Source organism: Suricata suricatta, chromosome 16, assembly GCF_006229205.1.
Source record: "Suricata suricatta isolate VVHF042 chromosome 16, meerkat_22Aug2017_6uvM2_HiC, whole genome shotgun sequence".
Lineage (NCBI taxonomy): Eukaryota > Metazoa > Chordata > Mammalia > Carnivora > Herpestidae > Suricata > Suricata suricatta.
In genome coordinates, this window is record NC_043715.1 from 18695196 (window position 1) to 18704643 (window position 9448).

Sequence of the window (9448 nt, forward strand, 5' to 3'; positions counted from 1 at the left end):
CTAACCGGGGAACAGGAGAAACCTAACAGAGGACCATAGGGAGGGGAAGGGGGAAAGAAAGTTGGGGAGAGAGAGGGACACAAGTCATGAGAGACTCTTGAATACTGAAAATGAACCGAGGGCTGAAGGGGGAGGGAGAGAGGGGAAGGGGGTGATGGTCATGGTGGGGGACACTTGTGGGGACAAGCACTGGGTGTTGTATGGAAACCAATGTGACAATAAACTATTATTAAAAAAAAAAAAAAAAAAGGAGAACTGTCTGGTCCAGGCTGGCATCCCACGGTCAGGCCAGGGTGAGGCTGCAGGCTGGGGACCCTCAAGCCACCACTGCTGTGCAGGTGCCATTGCTGGAGTCGGACTGAGGCCTCTCCTCAACCAGGAAAGGACTGGCTGAGAATGAACTGAATTCCCGGCAATGAGAACAATACCTTATCCGCAGAGCACTTTCCCAGATGTTTCTCACTTTTTTCCCACAACATCCGGGGGAGGCTGGTAGGAAGCCATGGTCGAGTGCTGTAGGGCTGAGGGCACCCAGGAGCAACCAGGGAGGGCTCAGAAGGGTGCCTGTGGTTATGCCCTGGCTGAGCCACACAGCTTTTGATGCCTTAGTTTCCCCTTCTGTAAAATGAGAGTGACTGCATGCCTTCCTCATGGGGTTGGTGGAAGGAGTGATTGAAAGGGTTCAGATAAAAAGCATGACACAGACCCTGGCATCCGTAAGGGCTCGATAAACATAAGTCGTGACAATGATGTCCACAGAGGTTGAAGGCAGGGCACACGTGGATGCGTGAGGAGGACACATGGGGGTGTGGGCAGGGGCACACATGTCAGTCGTGTGGCTACACGTGTATGTGTAGAAGCACCCATAGAGCACGTAAGGTGCCATGTGTATGTGTGTATGTATGGGTGTGGGATGGGTACAGCTGCCCAAGGGAGGGCCAGGCCGTGGGGCAGTACCTTCCTCCCCCATCACCTATAATCACCCCGTAACCCCATTGGCCAGTCGTTCTGCACCCTTGTCTCCTGGCGAGGCCAGAGAAGTCAAAGCCTTGCTCCAAGGTGGCCCAGCGAGCTGGGACAGGAGGAGACTAAAGTCCCTGCTTCCCGGTCTGGGGGACAGACCTGAGTCTGGCAGAACACTGGCCCCTTGAAAGCCAGGACTTCCTGTCTCAAGGCCACACATTCCTTGTGTCCTCCGTCAAAGTGTCTTGAAGAACAATGGGCCAGAGTCTTTGCCATCTGTGGGTCAGGAAGGTGGGTCAGGGGCAGGTCAGTCCTGCCTCTTGATGGGCCCACTGGGCTCTGGCCCCGGTGCTTGGCCGGGCAGTGTGGCAGTGGAGCTGTCACTTGGCTGACCTGGGATGTCCGCTTCCTGCCTGTGCAGGTCCATCCCTTCTTCAGGCCACCTCCAGACCCCTCAGCACACAATGTCCCCTGCTCCCCTCCCCACCCCCTATGGCCCGAGTCCGGTCTGGGCACAGTCCAGCGGTCCTGGGGAAGGATGCTGCTTGGGAGGACTCAGGGTGGGTTGCAGGGGACTGATCCCTCAGGCTGGTGGAGATCTTGGAGATGCCCTAACTTCACCCACCTGTCATGCCACTGAGACCCAGGAGGGAAATGAGAGAGACTAACCAGCCAAAGAAATCCTCCCCAGCTCCTGTGCTGAAGCTCAAAGGGTGTCTCTGACCTGTTGCCTCTGTTTAGGTACTGCGCTCACACACCTGGTGGCATGGGAGGGGCAGGATGGGGCTTTGGCACTCTGGAACTGGGCCTCTCTGGGGGGTGGGGGGCAGCTGGACTTATGGAGAGGAGGAAGCTGGGGGTCTTTTGTCTCTGGGGACAGCTCTTCAAAGCCTCAGGCTGCTTTTGTACTTCCTGGTGTCAGACTCTGGCTCCCATGGGGGTTCCTCTGCTGCTGCCTTGCGCTGAGGGCTCATCCTGGGAGCAGCTCCTCAGGACTGGTTGTGCTTCTGGGAAGGTTTCCTTCCACTGCTGAGTCCTGGCTGGGGGCGCTTGCAGGAAACACGGCGGTCCTTGGCCAGGGTGAGGGAGGACTGGGGTCAGGGCAGTGGGGTTTTGTGTGTGTGTGTGGGGGGGCAGTGTCTGGAGTCCTGGGGACTAAGAGGGCTTGATGGGGATGGCTTGTCCCTACTCCTGCCCCACAGACCAAGCCCTGAAATGCTTTCATATCTGGGACCCTTACTGTGACCCTCCCCATTCCCCTCTGTTCGCATTGTTCTGCTGTTTGGTGCCATTCCTACATGACAGCCACCATCTTTTACTCCGTGGGACACAGTCCAAGCTCTGGGCCTGGCACTCAATACCCTGATGTCCCTGCGGCCCTACTCCCTACTCCTTATCTCCAGCCATGCTGGAGGATTGTTCCCTACAAGCCCAGTACTCTGTTGGGCCACAGGGCTTTTGCACATGACATCTCCACTGTCTGGATTCCACTTCCCCGAGAACCTCCAGGACCTCCAACTCCCTGAGATTCAATCCGACTGTCATTCTCTTCACGATGAACAATAACAGTAAAGAATATAGATACTTCTCTTTTATTTTTGTTTTTCATTTTAGAGGGAGAGAGAGAGTGTGTGCATGAGTGGGGAGAGGGGCAGTGGGAGAGAGAGGATCTTAAGTAGCCTCCACGTTCAGTGAGGATCCCAGTGTGAGGCTTGATTCCGCAACCCTGGGATCATGACCTGAGCTGAAATCAAGAGTTGGATGCTCAACAGACTGAGCTACCCAGGCACCCATAGATAACTTTCCCTTTAGAAAGAAGAGCTTTTTATTGAGATATAATTAATAGATCATAAAGCTTACCTTGTGAATTGAACTGTAAACAGTTCAGTGGGTTTTGTTTTGGTCTCTTGTATATTCACGAAGTTGTACATCAGTCACTACTGTCTAATTCTAGAACATTTGCACCACCCCAGAAGGAGCCCAGCACTCATTAGCAGTGACTCCCCGTTCCCCTTCCCCACAGCCTCTGGCGACCACTCCTCTACTTTTCTGTCTCTGTGGATTTGCCTCTTCTGGACATTTCATAAAGATGGGATCATACAACATGTAACCTTTTAGGACCTTAGCACAGTGTTTTCAAGGTTTATTCATGTTGGAATATGTATCGGAACTGCCATTTGGCTGAATCATATTCCCATGTGCGGTTAGACCAAGTCTGTTTATTCTTTCATCAGTTGGCGGACATCTGGGTTGGTGCCCCTTTTTGACTGTTATGAATAAGACTGCTGTGAACACTTGTGTACAGGTTTTTGTGTGAAGGTGTTTTTAATTCTCTTGGAGCATATATTTAGGGGCGGGGTTGCTGGGGTCATATGGTAACCTCTAAATTTAATCTTTGAGGCATTTCCACTTTGTACTTACAACAGCAATATATAGGGTCTCCGGTTTCTCCACACCCTCACCGGCACTTATTAATGTCTGGCTTTTTGATGAGAGCCCTCCCAGTGGGTGTGAAGTGCTATCTCAACTCGGTTTTAATTCTCATTTCCCAAATGCCTAATGCCATTAAGCATCGTTCCATACTTACTGCTGGTTGTGTATCAATTTTTAAGGAGAATATCTGTTCAAATCACTTGCCCATTTTTAATTGGGTTATTTGTCCTTTTTTGTTGCTGCGTGGAAGTTTTCTATGTCCAGAAATAAGTCACTTAGCAAATATATGGCTTGCAAATGTTTCTGTTCTCTGAGGTGTTGCCTTGATTGTGTCCTTTGAAATACAAAAGCTTTTTGTTTTAGTGAAGTCCCGTTTATATATATTTTTTTCTTTTGTCTTTTGTACCTGTGGGGTCAAACTGAAGAAACTATTCCCTAGTCCATGGTCATGAAGATTAACTACCACTTCTTGAGACCTATCCTGTGTCAGGTACTTTACATACATTATTTCCTCACGTCACATCCTGGCAAGATAGTTTTCACTCCCATTTTACAGAGGTGACATTGAGGCACATAGCTAGTAGATGGCAGAGTGTCTAGCATCAAAGCTGGGCTTAGGTGGGTGCCACGGTGACCCGCATGCAGCTTTGGAAGCACAGCAGTGGTTAAGCCAAAAAGTAAACCGATGTTCACGGACGGCTTGCTTTGTGCCAGGGGCAGGGCTCAGTGCTGTATGTGCATTGTCTCGCTTTCTCCCTCCGTGGCCGAGGCTCTTAAAGGGAGGCCCTGACCAGCCGCATCAGCCAGGTCTTGGGCTCTACCCTACACCTGCTAAATCATAAACTTGGGCAGGGCCCAGCAATCTGTGTTATTTAGGAGCTCCAAGTGATTTTGATGTGCTCAGGCTTAGAGAACTACTGCCCTAAAGGGGTCTCCCTCTGCCCACTGCATTTGTCTGGGGAGGGAGCCTTTTTTGTGTGTGTTTTGGTTTGTTTTTTATTTTCTAAGTACCACATGGGGGGAAGGCATGCCTAGAGAATCTGATTTAAATGGGCTTGGTAGATGCTGGACTTTACCGTTTTTATTATTATTATAATTTTATTATTTTACTTAAAATATTTTAATGTTTTATTTATTTTTGAGAGAGAGAGAGAGAGAGACAGAGACAGAGACAGAGACAGAGAGAGACTGAGACAGCATGAGCAGGGGAGGGTCAGAGAGAGAGGGAGATACAGAATATGAAGACAGGCTCCAGGCTCTGGGCTAGCTGTCAGCACAGAGCCTGACACAGGGCTCGAATCCACGGACTGTGAGATCATGACCTGAGCCAAAGTTGGATGCTCAACCGACTGAGCCACCCAGGTGCCCCTATTATTTTATTTTTAAAAAATTTACATCCAAGTTAGTTAGCATATAGTGCAACAATGGTTTCAGGAGTAGATTCCTTAATGCCCCTTTACCCATTTAGCCCATCCCCCCCCACAACCCTTCCAGTAACCCTCTGTTTCCTTTATAGTTAAGAGTCTCTTATTTTTGTCCCCCTCCCTGTTTTTATATTATTTTTACTTCTCTTTCCTTATGTTCATCTGTTTTGTATCTTAAAGTCCTCATATGAGTGAAGTCATATGATATTTGTCTTTCTCTGACTGACTAATTTCACTTAGCATAATACCCTCTAGTTCCATCCACATAGTTGAAATGGCAAGATTTCATTCTTTTTGGTTGCCATGTAATACTCCATTGTGTGTGTGTGTGTGTGTGTGTGTGTGTGTGTACACACTACATTTTTTTAATCCATTCATTTGTCAATGGACATTTGGGCTCTTTCCATACTTTGGCTATTGTCAATAGCGCTGCTAAAAACATTGGGGTGCATGTGTCCCTTTGAAACAGGACACCTGTATCCCTTGGATAAATACCTAGTAGTGCAATTGCTGGGTCATAGGGTAGTTCTATTTTTCATTTTTTGAGGAAACTCCACACTGTTTCCAGAGTGGCTGCACCAGTTTGCATTCCCACCAGCAGTGCTAAAGAGTTCCTCTTTCTCCGCATCCTCGCCAACATCTGTTGTTGCCTCAGTTGTTAATGTTAGCCATTCTGACAGGTGTGAGGTGGTAGCTCATCGTGGTTTTGATTTGTATTTCCGTGATGATAAGTGATGTTGAGCATTTTTTTCATGTTGGATTTTACCTTTTTTTTTTAAAATTTATTTTTGAGAGACAGAGAGAGACAGCACGAGCAGGGGAGGGTCAGAGAGGGAGGGAGACACAGAATCCGAAGCAGGATCCAGGCTCTGAGCTAGCTGTCAGCACTGAGCCCGACGTGGGGCTTGAACCCACGAACTGTGAGATCATGACCTGAACCGAAGCCAGACGCTTAACCGACTGAGCCACCCCGGCACCCGTGTACTTTACCATTTTTAAAAGCTCCCTGGGAGGTCCTAATGTGCACCTTAGAAGGCTTTAATCACTGCCTTAGGAGTAGGTACCCCCACAACTCCATTTTATAGGTGCAGAAGCTCTGGGAGGATAAAGGACATGTTCAAGGTTATATATCCATGTAGAAGGAGGGGGAGCTGGAATTTAAAGCCTCTGGTTTTCACGTCCCCTTCTAATTCATTATTTTTTGCTGAATTGAGAACCTCTGTTGGTTTCCCTTGCTGTGTGCTTTTGGAAAATTTTAACTGGTGCATAATGTTGCCATCTAGTGGTCATTGATGAGAACTAATGAGCATCTTCAGGACTTCTACAGTTCTCAGGGGACACCTATGGAAGAGGAAAGGCCGCCATTTACAGTTGCTTAAGACAGATGTGTTTGGGAGGCTTGTGCCCGTTTTTCTAAAAGGCATCTTTTGAGAAATTAAGAGTGGAATGATGGCAGATTTCGTGCTTAACACTGGTGACGAAAGTCTATTCACAGAGTCAGAGAGAGGCTGGGGAGGAAGACTATTGATCACACTGTGGGCAGGTGCCATGACTTTCTCCCAGGCCCCTTGGTACACTTCTGAGTGAAATCTAGTTTTAGCAAGAGCCCTGCTAATGCAGCTTAGCCAGAACCCCTGACCCTGGATGTCTGGTCAGGGCCCTCCCCCCTCTCCTTCCATCCCCCCTTTCCCTGGGCTGTCTTCAGCAAGAATCCCCCTTACCCCTGATGTTTCTCTTAGTAAGTTTCCATCCACTGCCCCCACTCAGCTTGCTCCTTGGCTGTAAGTTCTTCTTGTCCTTGCTGTGTTTAGAGTTGAGCCTTCTCTCCTCCAGAACCATACTGCATGGTCCCTATATCATGATGGTGCTGCATAGTGTCTGCCTTACCATCTTTAGCAAGTGTTAGGAATATATGTATATAATATATATTATATTTGTATATAAATATACTGTGTATGTATATATATAATGTATATATATATATATATAGTGTTTATTAAGTAAGAGAGAGTGAGCAGGGGAGAGGCAGAGAGGTGGAGAGAGAATACCAAGGAGCCTCTGTGCTGTCAGTACAGAGCCCCATGCGGGGCTTGAACCCACAAACCGTGAGATCATGACCTGTGCTGAAATTAAGAGTCAGACGCTTAACTGACTGAGCCACTCAGACGCCCCCTGTATGTATATTTAATACTGGGGAGGCTGGGTCCCAGCCAGGACTGGAAGGGGAGGCAGGGAGGAATCTGAAATGATGGAGATGTACTGAGAGCTGAGCCCACCCTCAGGGCTGTCAGACCTGTGTTTGGTCCTTGGTTCATTTGACAGGTATCCACAGTGGGTCAGGTCTGAGACGGGTGCTGGGTCTCAGACATCAGGGGGAGAAGCATATTTGGGGTGCTCAATTTCTTGTGGTCTAAGCAGTTCTGTAGTCAGCCCTGGGAGGGGCTCCAGCAGAGGCAAGTGAGGTGATGAGGCGGTGGTGCCCCCAGCTGGGGGAGCTGAGGTAGCTGGGGAGGGGGGAGCCTCTTGGAGTCAGTGCCCAGGATCTGAAATAGGGCGCACAGAGGTGAGTCAGAATTGATGGCTGCCGCCTGACCTGCTGGCTCTAATGGGACCAAAAAAAGGCCCCCAGGAAATGCTTGAAACCTCCCAGGTGCTGGAGTGGCTGGGCTTTTCAACGGGGGTAGGGGCATCGAGAGAAACAAAGCATCTGAGAAATGTGGGAGTGACTGGCTACAGTCAGGGCACCCATAGGATGTACACATATCACAAGATTGACCTTCTTAACCATTTTGAAGTGTGTAGTTTGGTGGCGTTAGGTACATTCCCATTGCTGGGCAACCATCACCATCATCCATCTTGCAAAATGGAAAGTCTATACCAATTAAACCCTAACTTCCCTTTCCCCCTCCCCCTCCCCCCAGCCCCTGGCAACCACCAGTCTGCTTTTTGTATCTAGGAATCTGACTAGTTGAGGTACCTTCTAGAAGTGGAATCATACAGTATTCATCCTTTTGTGTCTGGCTTATTTTGCCCAGCAGAGCGACCTCAGGGTTCATCCATGTTGTAGAGTGGGTCAGAATTTCCTACCTTTTGAAGACTGAGTAACATTCCATCGTATGTGTGTATACCGCATCTGGCTTATCCATTCATGTGTCCGTGGACACTGGGGTTGTTTCTACTGTTTGGCTGTTGTGAATAATGTCACTGCAACTACAGTGTACATGTATCTCTTTGAGTCTCTACTCTCAGTTCTTTGGGTACATACTCAGAGGTAGAATTGCTGGATCATATATGGTAATCGTATTTGTACTTCTTTTTTTTAAGGAAACACCGTACTATTTTCCATTTTCCATTCTTGCCAACAGTGCATCTGGCTCCTAATTTTTCCATGTCTTCACCAACATTTGTGATTTCCTGTGTTTTTTTTAAATTTAAATTTAAATTTTTAGTAGTCATCTTGATTGGTGCAAAATGAGATTTCATTGTGGTTTTGATTTAGACGTATGTGAGGATTAGTGATGTTGAGCATCTTTTCATGTCACATGCAACTCTTCTATAAAATTAAGTCTTAGTGGACAAATGAGATCTAAGGGCTCCTGCTGTTGAAAGGTGAACCATCTAGTCTCAAAACAGTAGATACTGTGTCTTTGCTTTTTCTTGCAAGTGCTATTTTAGCATCTGTTGTATGTCTACCTTATCTGATCACAAGCTCTCTTATTCCCAAACACATGTTTGTGTCTCATGGAGAGTAAAGGTTCTGTGGAACACCGTTCGGGAAACACTGGCCCAGGGGCAGGTCTCCAGTGGTCAGAGGGCTCCATCCCAGGCCCATCTGGATCAGCAGTTTTCTTCCTTCTTTCCTTCCTCCTTCCTTCCTTCCTTCCTTTTTTTTCCTTCCTTCCCTCCTTCTCCTTCCTTCCTTCCTTCCTTCCTTCCTTCCTTCCTTCCTTCCTTCCTTCCTTCCTTCCTTCCTTCCTTCCATTTATTGTCAAGTTGGTTTCCATAAAACACTCAGTGCTCATCCCAATTGTCCTCCTCCATGACCATCACTCTCTTCCCCTTTCCCCCTCCCCCTTCAGCCCTCAGTTTGTTTTCAGTATTCAAGAGTCTCTCATGATTTGCTTCCCTCCCTCCCCCTCCCCCATGGTCCTCTGTCAAGTTTCTCCTGTTTACACTTATGAGTGCAAACATATGATATCTGTCCTTCTCTGCCTGACTTATTTCACTTAGCATAACACCCTTGAGGTCCATCCGTGTTGCTACCAATGGCCAGATTTCATTCTTTCTCATTGCCACATAGTATTCCCTTGTATAGATAAACCACATCTTCTTGATCCATCCAAAACAATCTACACATTCAGTGCAATCCCTGTCAAAATTGCACCAGCGTTCTTCTCAAAGCTGAATCAGCATTTTTCATCAGTGACTTAGTGGAAGACATTGATTGTCTGCTAATCAACCCAATGGGCTCTTCCAACTTGGAAGGATTGGGGAATGCGTTGGGTGGCAGGGTCAGGATGTCTTGATAGGGTGAAGAAGTAGTTCGGAAAAGCACTATATAACATTACAAGGATGAGTTGGAATCCTTGCCCTGAAACTTAAAAAAACAATAAAGAGCCACTGCCCAA